Source organism: Mauremys reevesii, linkage group 12 (assembly GCF_016161935.1).
Source record: "Mauremys reevesii isolate NIE-2019 linkage group 12, ASM1616193v1, whole genome shotgun sequence".
Taxonomy (NCBI): Eukaryota; Metazoa; Chordata; order Testudines; family Geoemydidae; genus Mauremys; species Mauremys reevesii.
The window spans coordinates 41,659,858-41,676,751 of record NC_052634.1 but is presented as its reverse complement, the minus strand read 5'-3'; the positions used below and the strand labels follow the sequence as shown (position 1 = coordinate 41,676,751).

The 16,894-nt window shown below is 54.3% G+C and overlaps 2 non-coding genes and 1 pseudogene across 2 annotated transcripts; all 3 read right to left on the bottom strand.

Moving 5' to 3' along the window:
* The window catches only part of LOC120375815, a 451,158-nt pseudogene that overhangs the window by 13,763 nt on the left and 420,501 nt on the right, over positions 1-16,894 (bottom strand).
* Positions 100-171, bottom strand: TRNAC-GCA. The gene has a single exon. It is a non-coding gene; the product is annotated as a tRNA-Cys (tRNA).
* TRNAQ-CUG lies at positions 15,239-15,310 on the bottom strand. The gene has a single exon. It is a non-coding gene; the product is annotated as a tRNA-Gln (tRNA).

Sequence of the window (16,894 nt, the reverse complement as noted above, 5' to 3'; positions counted from 1 at the left end):
GAAAATGTTGAGTGTTTCCATTCATCCCTAGTCAGTGGAGCTCCTGAACATAATGGAAATGGATATGCAATTACTTTTTGTTGAAGGACCAGGCTTTTAAGGGGGCACTTGGATTTGAACCAAGGCCCGTTTGATCTGCAGTCAAACACTCTACCACTGAGCTATACCCCCTGACAATTACATTGGCAAGTCAGTGATCTCAAGGATCTTGAAACCTGAGAGTGGAGTTTGTTTCTTCCACACCAGTGTTGCTGTCTGTGCATTCCGGAGCTATGGGGTGAGTGGGAAATGCCCACAACTAGCTTGTCAGTATCAAGAAAAGAGCAGCCGACATCAGGACCAACGAGACGTGTTGGTGGCGCATCAGGAAGAACCCACACTCCCAGAGACTTCTCGGCGAGGGCACGGTACACAATGGGGGCTACCTACCCGCCACGTCCCATCAAGGGTCTTTCTAGTCCCACTTCTGTGTTACCCAATTTCTAATCAGTCTTTGGCCCAGATTCCCTCCCTGAGCGGCACCAGCACATACCTGGGCCCCCTGCTAGTGTTAAATCTGCCTTGAGCTGAGACCCAGCTTGGCAAAGAGCCTGCAGCCCCTCTGTGCTGGAGGAGTGAGCAGCCCTGGCACTGGGCAGGGCAGCCCTGAGGGAATGAACCCAATGTGCCCGTGAGGCCCTGATCCAGAACCTCTGCCAGGCAGCTTGTGCTGCTCGGGCGTCTCTAGTCTCCAGTGAGGATTCAAAGCTTCCCTGCTCCAGGGGAACCCTGGGGAGGGAGGCAGGGCTCCTGCAGGATAAATCTTCCTGCTGGCAGAGCTCGGTCCCCTCCTCATGGGCACAGGGCGTTGCACACGGCACCCACCACATGCACACACCCCTTTGTGAGGGAATCAGCTCTGGGATATTGGGGTCAAACCACCCCCCCACCTCCTCCCTGCAAACCTTCTCCTGGCTTCAGTGAGGGAATGGGGTGTGAGGGCTAGTGTGGTAACAGCAGCAGCGTGGCCGTGGGGCTCGGCCGGTGGCTGGGGCCAGTCGCCTGAGCATGAACCCAGCCGACCCCAGGAGATGGACCTGGGTCACCAGCCCAACCCACCACGCGGCTGCTGCCGCTGCCCCGTTAGTGCGCGAGCTCCCACAGACCACGCTGGGAGAGCCCCAGCTGCAGGGGAGACGCCCCTGAGTGCCTGGCAGGGCCCAGCTCCTGGCTGACCTGCCCTGCTGGGGGTCAGGGGGCTGGGTGACAGGGGGGCGTTGGCTCTGGGGTGGGACTGTCACTTCCCCCCTGCCAAGCAACAGGATCACAGCAAACGAAACCAGCTCGGCCGGCAGGGGAAGAGTTCAGTCCAGGGCCTGGTGCATTCTGGGAGCAGGGGCGGTGCAGAGAAAGGGCAGATATGGGGCAGCTCTGAACACTCCGCGCAGAACTGCCTGTCCTGTCCGCAGCCCCTGTTACAGGGGCTTTTCGCCATAGTTGTAATCAAGTTGAAACAAACCCTGTTAAATCATTGCTCAGCCCGAGTCCTTCACCCACATTCCTTAGGGCATTGGGTGTTTCATTTCCTGCCTCAATTTCACACAGAGACACAATTTCCTTTGCACAGATCCATGAACAGCAAAACCTCCCTGTGTCTCTGGTCTGAGCCAGGGCATTCGATTCCAGTGAAATCTTCTCTCCTGCAATGCGATGGTCAGACAGAGGGGACGTGGCACCTGCATCCCTGCCAGGGAGATATTGGCTCGGCTCTTTCTTTCTGCTGCTGTTGTTAGTCCATGAAACATCAAGGGTGGAATGCAAGGCTCAGTTCATGCACCAGCCCCCTGAAAAATTTCAGTGCCCCAGAGAAATCCTGCCACCTGATATTGGAATGATGTGCTGGAGATTTGACTAGGAAAGGGACTGTCTGAATTGTCAGAGTGGGGAATGAACAACAATCTACAGCAATGTCATTCACACAAACACACTCTCATGCTGCTCCAGCCGGAAGGGAAATGGGCAGGAATTCTCGCTGTTCACCCAAGGACACACTTACACTGATGCGCAGCCATGAATGTGATGGGGAAGCTGGTCTGAGCAAACAATTTGAAGAGACAATTCAGTGAGAACTGAATTACCGTGTAGTAAAACAATTATACATCAAGTAGTTGTGGCTGAGTGCTTAAGGCGCTGGACTAGAAATCCATTGGGGTTGCCCCGCGCAGGTTCAAATCCTGCCAACTGCGCAAGCTCTGCACTGTTGTTATGATTACTCTAGTTTTAGTGCCTGAGCATTCACAGTGCAAACTGGAGCTAAATCTAGTTTCACTCTGTCTGCACTTAAAATGCTGCTGTGGCACCTGCTATAGCACTCTGGAGTAGACAGGTTTTCCCATCCCTGTAATAGCTGCATTGACAGAACAATTCTTCCTTTTCTTTAGCACTATCTAACCAGGGCTTAGGTCACTGTAACTCTATGGGTGGACAGGGGGTTTCATACCCTGAGAGACATCGCTCTGCCAGTGAAGTGCCCAGCGTACACCAGCCCTTAGATCCCTTTTGGTATTTCAATGCAGGCACTGACCTGTGAGAGGAAAACATCAGCTCACAAACACAGAGACTGAATTCCCCACATTTAATCTCGCTGCACTTTCCAGAAAGTCACAAAATTCAATTCATTCTTGCTAGGACAGAGAAAAAATAAGTGACACTAAGTTTTTGTCTTGGTTAAATAAAATTAAGTGTTTAATTAATATAGTAAAAATCTGTCCTGATTCCTCTAACTAACACCACAGCGTGAAATAGGAACAGAGACAAAGCTTGTCAGTGATGACTAATTTTGCAAATGATCTTCCCATTATTAATTTCCACGCTGCCCCCATTGGAGGTCTGGGCATCTCCAATGTCATAGCTCTGCATTCACCTTCCCCTTAGAATTGTTCTCCGACATTCGCCTTCCTCTGCAGCGTGGGGCACGGGTCACTTGCTGGAGGATTCCCTGCACGTTGAAGTCTTTAAACCACGATTTGAGGACTTCGATAACTCAGACATAGGTTAGGGGTTTGTTACAGGAGTGGGTGGGTGAGATTCTGTGGCCTGCGTTGCGCAGGAGGTCAGACTAGATGATCATAATGGTCCCTTCTGACCTTAAGTCTATGAATCGATGAATCTATTCCCAAATTTGGAAAATTGTGCAGCTCAGAATGTGAATAGTGACCCCATCTCCTTCCTGCACCTGCTCTACATTGCTCCACAGCAGCTTCTCCACCTGCAGAGTCACCCCAGCACTGCAGTGCAGCTGCCCAGGGTTCAGCAGGGGCCCCTGGCAAGGACCGTGGGTGCAGCTAACAGCCCGCTGTGCCTGGCCGTGAGGCAGCTGTAAAAAAGCAACCCCCCCCCGGCCAGAAGTAGAGACTGAATTCCCCAACTTTAACATCATGACCCTGTGTAGAAAGCCACACGTGTCAGTTGTATTTTCACAGGGAGATGCAAAAATCAAGTGACCAATTTTTAAGTTGAGTAAATAAAGTTGAGGCGATAGTTATTAACCTCACAAAAATATACTAAAGATCCCTCAACATAACACCTGAAGGTGAAATATGAACAGAGACAAACCTTGTCAGCAAAGGCTCATTTCCCAAATGATCCTCAAAATGTTACTAATTCCCACCCCTCCTCCACAGGAGCTCTGTGCAGTGTAACTGTTCTGCAGCCAGCTTCCCATTAAATGCTGTTGGGGGACATTCCCAGGCCTGGAAATGTACCAACGACAGAATTTGAAGAGCAAACTTGGCTCCCCGCACCAGGCGGGATTTGAGTGTTTTGTCTTTGTCACTTAGTCTTTGTCAATAGTACAGACACCAGGGGCAGGACTCCAGGCTCTGCTTGAGGGATCCTGGCACAGGGCTGAGGGAGGAGAAAGGATTGTAGATTCTCACCTGCCCTCTGGAGAGGAGGTAATAATTGAAGGGGGCATTTCCCACTCCTCCCCTCCTCAGTGTCCCAGGGCTGGAATTCTACATTCCACAGGGCCAAATGAGGGGGTGATGCCACTTGGTTAATGAAAACCAGTGCTCCCGGTGCGATTTGAACTCACAACCTCAGCATAGCTCCTTTCAGCACTGCTCTAGAAGTAGTGTGCGCTAACTAATTGTACCACTGGAGCATCTGTTGAACAGCATTTTCTGAAACCCCCCTAGGCCGATAAAGCCAAGGCGTGACCCCCAAAACATTCTCAGTGGGGTTGAGAGCAGGTAGCGACAAGTGTTGTACTTGGTGGGGTGGATTCTTCTTAAGGGTTCCAGGCCCCATTTGACCCTTTTGTTCTTCCCTGTGTAATAACCGAGCTGGTTAAGACTCAATGGAGAGTCTTGCTGCAGCGCAACAGATCTGAAATCACTGATAACCAGCTCTAAGCATTAGTCCTGCTTTGGGACAGTGTCTCTCATGCAAGAAACTGCCCAGTCTGCGCTAGCAGTGAGGCTCCCTCACTAACAGCTGAAATCAGGGAGAGCTGTGTGAAGTGCAGGGCCCCAGGGGTGCCTGAACAGGGGGGAACAACACCCCAGGACTTTTAAACATGGGAGGGCTCTGCCTTGCCACTTTCTAATGACCATAAGGGCGAGTGAGGGTGGGAGGGGACGGAGAGCAGTGAGCGGGAGGAGGGGTCTTGGGGGATGAGGCAGCGTAGGAGCCTCTTGTGGGAAATATCTCCTGCCCCACTGCCAAAAGGAGCCCCTTGAGTGGGAACGGTCAGAGGCCCCACTCGGGGGCTGGCCCTGCTTTCCTACCTGCTTTTCAACTGCTGCAAAAACATCCCGAGCAGAGAAGCAACGGGCCAAAATACTTTTAAGCAGCTACCAAAGTAGCTCAGTTGGGAGAGTGTGAGACTGAAGATCTAAAGGTCCCTGGTTTAACCCCAGCCTTTGGCAGCTTGTTCTCTGGAAGCACAGCGGTGCCTGCACCCAAGGTGAGCAGGGCTGGCCTAGGGCAAAGCAATTTTGGGGGCCCTTTCCATTAAAAAAGTTGCAATACTGTATTCTCATGGGGCCCTGAGAGATGAGAGCTGTCTTTCCGAACGTGGTGGCCCTCAGGAATGGTGCCAGAGGGCTGCTGGGCAGTGGCAGGCAGGCATTGGGGATGAAAACTCCTCTGCGCAGTTGAGCAAGGGCAGTACCAGGGAAGGGGCATCTGTGAAAGTGGCCATGTGGAAGGTGGCAGGGATTTGGGGGCCCAGGAGGAGGTGCTTGCTGTTCACTGCCTTGGAGCAGCTGGACTTGGCCATGGTGGGTGTTCAGGAAATGCACATTAACAACTCTAGGGTAGCTCAATAGGCAGAGGTTGATTGGAGGAAAGGCCTCCTGGACAGGGAAGAATGATGGGGCTGGAGTCTTGTTCTTCACATTCACGGTGCGAGTACAGAAGGTGGTGGAGCTTAGACCAGGGAGGGCATTGCTGGTGGCTTTGTGCTCTGTGGCACTGATTACTGCTATATTAGTGTGTATGGTCCCCAGTTAAGGCATGAGAGGGAAGATCAAAGGCTCCCTTCCTCAGGACTGCATGATGTTTGGTGTTGGGGGGGATTTTAATTGTGTCAGCCGGCCTGAGCACCGCTGGTCCTGTTTTCCCAACCTTCAGAGGAAACATTTTTACAATGAGCACTACCTGGCGCAGGTCTGTAGTGAGGTCGGCTTAGAGGAGCTCACTCCAGCCACAGAGGGGGTTCACCTTTCTGCGGGGACAGACCAGGACTCGCATTGACCGGATTTATACTTAGCTTTTGTGTCTTTAGCATGTTGCTTCTCAGATTCTTTCTTGGCCTGACTTGTTAGACTTTGACAATTAACAGGCCAGAGTTTGTGCACCTTCCTATTATCCTCACTAGGATCTGATTTCCAAATTTTAAGGAATGACTTTTTGCCTCTAATGGCCTCCATTACTTGGCCGTTTACCCAGAGTGGCTTTCTGCTGGTCCTCCTATTGTCGTTTCTGATTTAGGGCAAACGTTTCATCTGAGCCTCTAACTGCGGTGGTTTTAAACGCTCTGCATGCTGCTTGCAGGCACCTAACACTTGTGACAGCAGCTCCTTTTAATTCCCATCCAACCATCTGTACTTATGCTGATAGGTCGACTTTAGGTCTTTAACTTTGAGCGGTAGCTGAGAAGATGGTAAATCGGGCAGAAACCCATTCGACAAACCTCTTTATTTCCTTGTTATTTCCTGACTTAGTCATTCATGGCCTTTTCCTTATTTCCTGGCTGAGGCGGCAGCCTGCCAGGGAGCTCCCTGGCACCTCTGGCTGCCTGGGCTGAAGGCAAGAGGCAGGCCTGGGCGTGGCGAGGGCCTCCTGTCCTGGAATGAGGCTGCAGTGCTTCCTGGTCCCCTTTTCCCACCCACACCAGCAGGCGGCTGCTGCGGGAGAACACGAGGGAGGCTCTGGGGGCGCTAGGCAGCGCTGTGTGTGTGGCTGTCAGGGGAAAGAGCCGAGGCTCCCGACTCGACCTGCCATTGACTCGCGTGGCTCTGCGCGCCGTCAGCCGGGGCGGGGTGGGCCAGGCCGCGGACGTGACTCAGGCTTGGGCCGCATGGCCGTGCTTTCCTGACGAGGCATGAGGCAGGCCAAGAGCTTTGCACAGCGTACAGGGAAGTGGGAGCGAGGTGTCTTTGAGCCGGCGTGTCTCCTCCACTTCTCCCTTGCCGCTTGGGCGGAGGCGGGAAGGGAGCGAAATGTTCCCGGCTGAAGGTTTTGCGCTCGGCCTTGAGGATTAAACCTGAGCCTCTGGCGTGGCTGCTGGGAGATGGGCTTTTGCAGCGCGGCCCCCACACTCTTGTAGGCAGCAGGTGAATCCACTGTGTCCAGGAGGGAGCCTTCAACGTGGCAAAAGGGGGACATCACGGCTCCCAGCAGACCTTGAGGAGCCCATGAGGAGCCTTCAGTGGCATCCCTGGGGGAGCATAACCCCCCCTCCTTTCCATTAACAGCTGCACTCACTGACCCATGATACCACAGAGACACCTACCAGCAGCTGGTATGCCAGGGCCGCTGCCCAGCACCCTGCAGCGCTTCCTGCCAGTGCCAGAGCTCACCAGGCGCTAGCCTGGAGCCAGGGCCGCTAGGCGCTGCTGAAGAAAAGCCAGCAGAGGGACACAGTGGAAGCGTCCTGTGCCCATCACACAGAGGTGGATCAATCAAAACCCTCTTCTGCCAGCACCAGGCCTCCTGCTTCTTACACTGGGCCTGCAAGCGAGGGGGCGGCTGGCACGGTGCCAAGAGTCTAACCTGTGAGGCAGGAGGCGGCTGACGCCTGCAGCCTGCTGGGGAGCTCCCAGAAGTTATTAAGGGACAGAGACTCCTCAGTGCCCTTAGTAACAAGGGTTTGGGGGTCACAGAGGCCAGTAAGGGGGTCACTATATCGGCCTTATAACCCTGGGTGTCAGGTCACTGTGCAGCTTTGATCTAGAGCTCGGATCCCAACAACCAACCAGCAGCCCACAGCCTCCCCCTGGGTCTGCCCCACCTGGTTACTCCTTACAGGCCGACCTTACCCCCCTTCCAGCCCCGGATTCACCCCCTAATCATCCTACTGCCGCTCAGAGCCACAGCCGTGGAGGTGCTGAAGGAGGGAGGGGTGACTCTAGGGTGGGGTTCTTCTCTAACGATGGCTGGCAGAAAGGTGGTGCTCAGCTCTGTCAGCGACCTGCCCAGTTGCCTCCCTGCCAGGGGATGCAGACATTTCTCTAAGGCACATAAAGGGGCTATTTAGTGTTGAAGCAAATGCGAGGAATGTGCATTTATGAGAGGAAATTTCCATCTCTTCAACAGCTGTACATCAGGGCTCCAGTGGCCTAATGGATAAGGCATTGTCTTCCGAAGCCAGAGATTGTGGGTTCAAGTCCCATCTGGGGTGAAGATCTACTTCTTTCCTCTATATTGCAAGGAAAGGGCCTTATTTTCAACCAGGAAGCTGGGAGATGTTTCTTTGTTTGAGCACAACGTCCTGGATCTTGGGAACAATCACCAAGGATATTAGAAGGCTCAGTCTGGTGACCTAATGGATGCAACCACACACCCCCATCCCAGGGCAGCCCCATCTGAGAACCAGGATCCATGGAGCAACATTCCCTCCTGCCCTGACAGGTGGGCTGTGCAGATGATGGTGGAGGGCAGCAGGATGGGAGGTTGCACTAGCGCTGCCTGGGCTGTATCTGCGCCAAGGATAAATGGGAGGGGTCATGCAGCCTGTGCCTGACATTCCACAGTGCTACATTCACTCCAGGAACAAGTCAAATCCTGCACCAAGGGTGGTGAATTCCCATGTGAGCACACAGTGCCCCTGTGCACCACACATGCTGCACACACATCAACTGCAGCAAAAGAGACACAAACTGCACACTGAGGAGACAGCTGGTTTGTTTCCAGGTTGCTTTTATTTCCAAAAGTACTGAGGTGTGATCTCTCTTCTTTTTCCGTAGGCAGAAACGCAATGGAGGAGAATCTCACATCCCTGAGCTGCCAGGTGACAGTGGCAGGAAGAAAACGCACTGCAATGAAATTTAAAAAACACTCATAAATAATTTAACAATGAGAAGTAATTAAATAAAAAAAAAATCCAATGGACACACATGCTGGTGGCTTGTTCCCACCCCAGAGAGCGAGGGGCAGGGAGTGTGTGAAAGGCAGGTAGTTAAGTCTGAGGGAGCATATTCATATTTCATACAAGTTAAAGAAATTATAGCAGACAGCTACAAAATACTCCATTTGGTAACATCAATACAGAATATATAAATCTACAAGCAATACAGCCATACACAGGGTGTCCACTTACTACCAGAGTTCCCACGGCCAAATAGCTGGAAGTGCCTTCACAGTCACTGCTAAACGAAACAACATTGTGCAGAACCAAGAGCAGCCCTGCTGTGCTGTTAGGAAGCCTGCAGGAGACCCAGCAAATCAATCTATGATTCTGTGCTTCTGCTTAGTAGTTACCAAGTGTGATCAATGGAAGCCGGGGGGAGGGTTGCTCCCTTTTTTGGACACCCAGCCAGCCAGTAGCTATAAAATCCCTCGGAGGCCTGGTCTACACTATGACTTTAGGTCGAATTTAGCAGCGTTACCTCGATTTAACCGTGGACCCATCCACACGACAAAGCCCTTTTTTTCAAATTAAAGGGCTCTTTAAATCGATTTCTTTACTCCACCTCTGACGAGGGGATTAGCACTGAACTCAGCCTCGTCTGGTCGAATTTAGGGTAGTGTGTACACAATTTGAAGGTATTGGCCTCCGGAGCTATCCCAGAGTGCTCCATTGTGACCACTCTGGACAGCACTCTCAACTCAGATGCACTGGCCAGGTAGACAGGAAAAGGCCTGCAAACTTCTTAATTTCGTTTCCTGTTTGGCCAGCGTGGTGTGCTGATCAGCACAGGTGACCATGGTGAGCTCATCAGCATGATGTGCACATTGCCGGGGCACATTGCCCGGCCCATACTTTGTGAGAAGTCTATGACCATATCTATGTCCTCATCACTCTTATCACCGCACTGCTGTCGCCTCCTTGCCTGGTTTTGCTTTTGCAGCTTCTGGTTCTGCGCTGAGAAAAGGTGTGAAACAATTGTCTGCCATTGCTCTGATGGAGGGAGGGGCGACTGACGGCATGGCTTACAGGGAATTAAAATCAACAAAAGGGGTGGCTTTGCATCAAGAAGAAACACAAACAACTGTCACACAGAATGGCCCCCTCAAGGATTGAACTCAAAACCGTGGGTTTAGCAGGCCGTTGATTTCACAAAACAAATCAGGTCAATTTCTTGTTTTGATCCATCTAGCTTTTACATTTTAGGCTGGTAGCAAACGGGGCAGTACAACTGCTAGCCATCGTCATCGCCTGGCTGCTTGGCAGAAGATGGGAATGAGCTGGCTGAGTCACTCCCTTGTCTGCCCAGGCACCCCAACTGATCTCACTGAGATCAGCTAAAAGAGCACCTAGGAGTACAATGACAATGGCTAGCAATCATAATGCACCTTCTGCTGCCAAAAGACAATGAGCTGCTGCTGTGTAGCAATGCAGTCCCATGTCTGCCAGAACCCAGGAGACGTACGGTGTGACGGTGAGCTGAGCGGGCTCCATGCTTGCCGTGGTATGGCGTCTGCTCAGGTAACCCAGGAAAAAAGGTGCGAAATGATTGTCTGCTGTTGCTTTCACGGAGGGAGGGAGGGCGAGGAGGGTCTGATGACATGTACCCAGAATCACCCGCAACACTGTTTTTGCCCCATCAGGCATTGGGATCTCAACCCAGAATCCCAATGGACAGCGGAGATTGTGGGATAGCTACCCACAGCTACCCAAATTGCAACGCTCCAGAAGTCGACGCTCCCTTGGTACTGTGGATGCAGTCCAGTGACTTAATGCACTTAGAGCCCTTTGTGTTGGGACACACACAATCGACTGTATAAAAACAATTCCTAAAAAAACCACTTCAATAAATCTGACCTAATTTCATAGTGTAGATAGACCCCAAGACACTTGATCACAGCATGGATAGGCTAAGAGACTACTTACACTTTGGCCTGGTTTACAATGGGGGGGGGGGAACAGGGTCAATGTAAAACACAAAACTTCAGCTACAAGAATAGTGTAGCTGAAGTTGATATATCTTATTGTGACTTACCTCCTGTCCTCACAGCACAGGATTCACAGGTGGGGCTCCCCCATCCACTCCACTCCCACCTCTTACCCTGGTAAAGTTGCAGAATCAACAGGAGCACATTTGGTGATTGATTTACTACCTGCAGACAAAAGACAATAAATCAAAGTCCAATAGATGACTTACTACCCAGCAATCCAGTGAACAGAAATAATATACCCTTGGGTCTGAGCTCTAAAGAGCCGAAAAACAAGGCTGACACCCTTGGCTGTTACACAGCCTCTCTGCCCCTACCACTTTCTACCTCACCATGACGAGCTCCCAGACACGCACCAAACACCATTCACATGACTTTGAAAATTAGGTAACTAAGTGAGGATCACTTCCCCGAAATGACTCCAATTGAGGAATTCAAAGCAAGAACCATTAACACAGAATTCTGTTCAAAGACAGAGAAGTCTTTCAGCCTCCCTCCTCTCGCTGGTTCCTCGCCTTCCTTCTGTTCAAAGACAGTTCCCTGTACACTCCTACTTTGCACAAACCCACCCACTGACCTGTGACTAGCAGTCTCTCACTGTTAACTCTTCCAGCAAAACAGGCCAAAGAAAGTGTATGCGAGCGCTGTACCACAGCCCCGGTGCTCTTTTCGGTTCCTTCCCACAGAACTTTCGCTCCATAGCAGTCCAGTTCCTTGCTGTTGCTTGGCTAACCACTGCATGCGTGTGCTATACCGAACCCTGAGCTGATTCCCGGCTTTTGTGCTCAATACAGCCTTGCCTCTCCATGTCTCTGTGGTGCAATGGGTCAGCAAGATTGGCTGTTAACTGAAAGGATGGTGGTTCAAGCCCACCCAGGGATGGCGCTAAGCCTGTGCTACTTCCTTACTTCCTTGACGCCTAGGGGGAGCCTCAAAGATCCCATTTTGCTGCCGCTTGGCCTCAGTGCTTTCAGCTGGTGGTCCAAAGAGCGGGCTGGATGCCATTCAGAAACCCATCTGCCAGCAGCCGTGCCGGAGGCTCAGGCTTAATCCTCAAGGCCGAGCACAAAAACTTTCAGCCGGGAACATTTCGCTCCCTTCCCGCCTCCGCCCAAGCGGCAAGGGAGAAGTGGAGGAGACAGGCCGGCTCAAAGACACCTCCCTCCCACTTCCCTGTACGCTGTGCAAAGCTCTTGGCCTGCCTCATGCCTCATCAGGAAAGCACGGCCATGCGGCCCAAGCCTGAGTCACGTCCGCAGCTTGGCCTGCCCCGGCTGACGGTGCGCAGAGCCACGCGAGTCAATGGCAGGTCGAGTCGGGAGCCTCGGCTCTTTCCCCTGACAGCCACACACTCAGCGCTGCCTAGCGCCCCCAGAGCCTCCCTCGTACTCTCCCGCAGCAGCTGCCTGCCGGTGTGGGTGGGAAAAGGGGACCAGGAAGCACTGCAATCTCATTCTTGGACAGGAGGCCCTCGCCACGCCCAGGCCTGCCTCTTGCCTTCAGCCCAGGCAGCCAGAGGTGCCAGGGAGCTCCCTGGCAGGCCGCCACTTCGCCTCAACCACCTCTTGCCTCATGGCCTAGGCTCTTGGGGCTCTGCTGGTCACTGGCTCGCTTGAAGGCCCAGAGGGAAAAGAAACAAGCACATGCCTAGCGGAGGATGGTTTCGACCCATCAACCTCTGGGTTATGGGCTCAGCACACTCCCACTGCATCACTCTGCTGGTGCTTGGTGCTGCTTGCCACCCAGCTGCTGCTATCCGGATTAGTGCCTTACACGCTCTCGTGCTGGCAGGCAGATGCGCTGGCTGCTAGGCAGCTGCCCTGGTCACAGGATTTTACAGCTTCTACAGGGTAAAAGGGATCTGTTTGGGGTTTGGACCCCATTGGGAGCTGGGTAGCTGAGTGCCAGAGATGAGAGCACTTCTTAAACTGTTTTCAGTTAAGCCTTCAGCTTGTGGGGGGATGAGTTTCAACCTTGGATCCGTGTCTGCAGCAGGCAAGCGCGTCTGGCACGATCCCCGCCCCCGCCCGCTGTATTAGCAGACTAAAACCCGGAGCAAACGCACACGCCTTGCAACGGAACAGGAGCCGGGATCTCGAACATATATCAACATTTTATTAAGATGATGCTCAAAAATAAAAAAAGTGTACGGCACAGCGTTTAGGCGTAGAAGTTTCTGGTGCTCAGGGAACAACGTATGGCTTACCCAAGGGGTGCGAAGTTTGGTTTAAGATCGGGTGGCATAAGGAATACGTAATCTGCAGTAGCCCTGACTGGGGGTAAAAGGTTAACGTACAGACACTGAGTTAGGAGGGTATGTTGTCCATCTGAGGGCTACGTTGGGGTGTGGAATATAACGAGCGGACACCACGATGAGGATGGATTGACCCACGTTTGGTGAGTTTTAACGTTCATTGTTTTTGAATCTTTGCCACAATCTACTTGAAGCAGGGTCAGAATGACGTCTCCCCTGCCATCTGTTGGTGATCTGTCGTCAAGGCCTGTCACGGGCTGGTGCCTGAGTTTCCTCTAGGCAGCAGTGCTGCAGGCTCCTTTGGTCAGTTCCCATGCAGCTGTGTCGGGGGAAGGGGGAGTAGAGGCTCATGCTCCCCAGCCCCACGTCCCTCCCGCAGCAGCTGGGGAATCCAGGCCAAATGTAACCCTGGTAGCTGGGCCGGGATTAGCCTGGGCCGGGGTAGGGCTGGGGAGGAATTGCGGGGGGGACAGATGCACCCGCTGTGAGGGGAGATCCTCCCATTCCCTGCCAACCCCCCTCTCTCCTTGCAGCACGGCGCCCCCTGGCACTTCTTTCTCTGTCGTGGGGGTGTCTGCTGCCTGCCTCTCCCTTAGCATCATCTCTCCCCCGAGGCACTGGTGTTGCCCGTCCTGTGCAAATAAGCAGGCCCTGGTGTGCCCCATGGCGCTGCCCTGTAATTGGGGGGGGGGCAGCTGTTGGATGGAATATGGGGGTGGGCAATGCTGGGGACCAGGACTCCTGGGTTCTCCCCCCAACTTTGGGAGGGGAGGGGGGTTAGCAGGTAGAGGGAGGGAGGGGCAGGGCTGGGATCCAGGGCTCCTGCTTTTTCTGGTTTTCTCCACCTCCTGCAGCTGCCTCGGTCCTTTCAGTGCATTTCCTGTTCCAAATTCATTTGCTGACTTGTGCAACCCACCCCAGAGGTGGCTGCATCTCAGTGTTGGGTGAGGCACCCTTGGCTGCATCACCTCCTAACCGCGTCTCTCTCTCCCTGCAGGTGACCCTGCAGCTCTCGGCAAACATCCGCAAGATCGTGGGGCGCTTTGAGCATTGGGCAGGCAGGGGCCAGGATCCCAGCCCCCCCGCCCCCGAGAATGGGACCCAGCCCCCCCTACTTTTTACAGGGATTAAAGAGGGGCAAAGGGGGGCAAATCAGAGGAGGGGGGTGGCCAGGGTCTGAGCAGGGGGTGGAAATTGACTCGTCGGGGGGTCAAGCAGCTGGAGGCAGAGTTAGGAGAGGGGCTGAAGGGCAAAGTCAGGGAGGGGGGAAGGAGCCGGAGTTAAGCCCAGGGGGAGGCGCTGCCAGAGGGTGAAACCCCGGCACAGGCAGGGGCAGAGGGGTAACAGTTACCCCGGGGGCTGAGACTCCAGTGTTTGCAAAAACAGGGTGGGGGGAGCAGAGGGGCTTTTCTATTTCCCCTCCCACAGGCAGCACCTCTCAGCATGGGCTTCCCAGGGCTGGGCTCTTAAAGGCACAGGCATCCCACTGCCTAGACACTGCAGCTCCTCTCTGATGTAACCTACTGAGGTGCTGCAGTAGGAGACTCAATTCAGTGAAACCGGCATTCCCTATACGCCCCCCAGCCAGGGAGCTGTGCACCCCTCCCCCGAATTTCCCCAACACCCCCCACCAGTGGTCAGGTAGTTACATGCAGCGCTGGCAGTGTTGTCACTGGTTGCAAATTTGAATGGAAATTGAAACATTAACACACACTTTAAAAGCAGGTCCAACGTATGAAAAATACCTGTACCTGAGAAAGTAAAATAGGATTGAAAAGTCTGGACAAAGCCTGGTTGTGTTTGCTGTTGTGTTTGCTGACAATGTCGGTGCATTGGCTTCGGCAATGTTGGCCAACCTCAGAATTTCAAATGATGATTTGGAAGCAAGGTGTGGATGACTCTACCCTGACAGCTAGTGACGAGCCAGGGTTGGGGGAGGCTTTGGGACCAGACTGTATTTACATGAACTCACCTACTCTGCCGAGGTGTCCAGCAGACAGAGCTGGGCCGCCTCTGCTCTAGGTGCCCAGAGGAGGAGGGAAGGTGTGTGGGGCTCCAGCCTGGGGCTCTTCCTCCCTCCTGCCAAGCCCTGACTATCAATCCCCGCCCTGGCCCTTCTTTCTTCAAGCGCCATGTGGGCCAGAGGAAAAGTGTGGCAGGAAGCACCAGGGCCAAACTTGTGGGCACCAGGTGAAGCAGCAAGAATCCCAACCACCAGGGTAGCAAGTTCTAGAGCCCCAACCCATTGTGGCCACCCCAGCCAAAACCCTAGCTCTAGGAGGTGTGAGTCACCCAGCAGGAGGGGGAAGATTGGCTCTTGCACAGCTGGAGACAGGGAAGTTGAGCACTGGGAGCTCCAGGGCTTTACCACAAGCCAACACAAGGTCCCACTGAGATTTGAACTCAGATTGCAGGATTCAGAGTCCTGAGTGCTGCCCATTACACCATGGGACCAGTTCATACTGCCTTCTTTGCACAGTGGTGACCCTCATGGGGCTGGTTTGTGTAAGGGGCTCTTGGCCCTTTACTAAAACTTAGTGTGTGTGTGTGCGGGGGGGGGGGTTGGTTGGCTAGTTCCCAGTCCCAATAGAAGGGGCAAGGGCCAATGGGAAATCAGGCCCCTGAGACTGACAGGCCCCTGGGCAATGGGGAGAGGCCAAAGCTCCAAGTTAGCCGCACTGACAGGCCAGGCAGTGTAATGAGGGAGTCACCAGGCCAGGGGGTCCCATCCTCCGTGGGAGCTGGAACTGCCTGGGCCAGAGTGGGGCAGAGCTAAGGAGAGAGCAGGAGCCCGAGAAGAGCCGGGGAGCAGAGCTGTGCAGATGTAGTGCCAGAAACTGCTCCCTGTAGGACTTTGCTACCTGCAGCAGTTACTGAGACCTGAGGTTGTTCTTATTTGCTGACTTGTCCTAATTGGCTCAAACTTGACAGTGGTTTCTCTAGCAAAGGCCAGTCCCTGCCCCCTTGGTCCAGACGTCCTCATTCACATCAGGCTGGGGTGACCAGATGTCAAAGATGAAATATCGGGACGCGGAGGGCGGAGCCAAAAAAAAAAGCCGGCGGCTCCCCCCCACCAGGCAGCAGTGGCACAGCCCCATTTCCACCCAACTCTTGGCTCCAACCCCCGATACACCCCCAGCTCCCCCATCCCCTCGCTCCTGGGCCCAGCCTGGGCTCTGAGCTCTGCAGCCGAGCCGCGCTCCAGGTCCCTCCTGCAGCTCCCGGGCAAGGGGCGAACCAGGCAGCCGGGCCCGGGCCCTCCTGGCAGGAGCGTGTCTGCCCCACGTGTGTCTCCACCCCCCGCCCACATGGGTCCTGCCCGCTCCGCACATGGGCGGCAGGTTATATCTGTGTGCGGTGCCCGGGCTCCAGGAATATTCAGGGCCGGGTGCCCTGCTCCAGCAACAGTTGGAGCTGGGTCTCTCCCCCGGCCCTGCCTGGATCGGGCCCCGGCCCCCCCACGTCTCCCCCCGCTGCCGCGACCCTGCCTGGAGCAGGTCCCAGCCCCCACCTGCCACCCCCTCGCACGTATTCCCCCCGCCGCGCCGCAACACGTCCCAGCCAGACAGAAAGCAGCCCGCCCCTCACCCCAGCCAGCGCAGTGCTGCCAGAGAACGGCAGTCTGCTGCCCCAGCGTCCTAGTGCCTGCCCGCACTAATGGCGAGGCAGGCTGCCCTTACCCTGAGCCTCTCCAACACCCCAAACCCTCAGCCCCAGCCAGAGCCCTCATCCCCCCTGCACCATAATCCTCACCCCAGCCAGAGCCCTCATCCCCCCACACCCTAATCCTCTGCCCCAGCCAGAGCCCTCATCCCCCCTGCACCCTAATCCTCTGCCCCAGCCAGAGCCCTCATCCCCTCCACACCCTAATCCTCTGCCCCAGCCAGAGCCCTCATCCCCCCTGCACCCTAATCCTCTGCCCCAGCCAGAGCCCTCATCCCCTCCACACCCTAATCCTCTGCCCCAGCCAGAGCCCTCATCCCCTCCGTACCCTCAGCCCCAGCCAGAGCTCTCATCCCCCACACCCTAATCCTCACC